Source organism: Gigantopelta aegis, chromosome 3 (assembly GCF_016097555.1).
Source record: "Gigantopelta aegis isolate Gae_Host chromosome 3, Gae_host_genome, whole genome shotgun sequence".
Lineage (NCBI taxonomy): Eukaryota > Metazoa > Mollusca > Gastropoda > Neomphalida > Peltospiridae > Gigantopelta > Gigantopelta aegis.
Genome location: NC_054701.1, coordinates 95716328 through 95717416, shown reverse-complemented (window position 1 = coordinate 95717416; position 1089 = coordinate 95716328).

Below are 1089 nucleotides of genomic sequence, written 5' to 3'. Positions count from 1 at the left end.
TGATTGATTGATTGATTGATTGATTGATTGATTGATTGATTGATTGATTGATTGATTGGAACGTATTTTATTGTGTGTTGGGGTTTTTTGAAGAATAAATGCATTAGGTACAAGTTATACAACTTACCAGGCCTTCTCCATAATACATACATGTCACGGCAGTAATATATTTATACAATTTAAATATGAACAGAAACAAATATTATTGAAAGAGAGAAAGAAAGAATGAAGGAAACAGAGAAAAGACGCAATAAAGTTATCTATATGTTCGATAATTAGACAACGTGTGTGTGAGTGAGTGTGTGATTATGTTTGTGTGTGTGAGTGAGTGTGTGTGTGTCTGTATGTGTGTGTGAGTGTGTGTATGTGTGTGTGTGTGTGTGTGTGTGTCTGTGTGTGTGTGTGTCTGTATGTGTGTCTATGTATGTGTGTCTGTGTCTGTGTGTGTGTGTGTGTGTGTGTGTGTTAGTCTGTGTATGTGTGTGAGAGTGTGTGTATGTGTGTGTGCGAGTGAGTGTGTCTGTATGTGTGTGAGTGTGTGTATGTGTGTGTCTGTATGTGTGTGTGTATGTGTGAGTGTGTGTGTGTCTGTATGTGTGTGTGTGTGCGCGCGTCTGTATGTGTGTGTATGTATGTGTGAGTGTGTCTGTATGTGTGTGTCTGTGTATGTGTGTATCTGTATGTGTGTCTGTGTATGTGTGTGTGTGTCTGTATGTGTGAGTGTGTCTGTATGTGTGTGTATGTGTGTCTGTATCTGTGTATGTGTGTGAGTGTGTCTGTATGTGTGTGTGTGTGTGTGTCTGTATGTGTGTGTGTGAGTGTGTCTGTATGTGTGTGTGTGTGAGTGAGTGTGTGTCTGTGTATGTGGGTGTGTGCGAGTGAGTGTGTATATGTGTGTGTATGTGTGTCTGTATGTGTGAATGTGTGTGTGTGTGTGTGTGTGTCTGTATGTGTGTGTGTGTGTCTGTATGTGTGAGTGTGTGTGTGCGTCTGTATGTGTGTGAGTGTATGTGTGTGTGTGTGTGTGTGTATACTTATCTATGTGTGTGAATGTTTGTGTGTGAATGTTTGTGTGTGTAGGATGTGTGT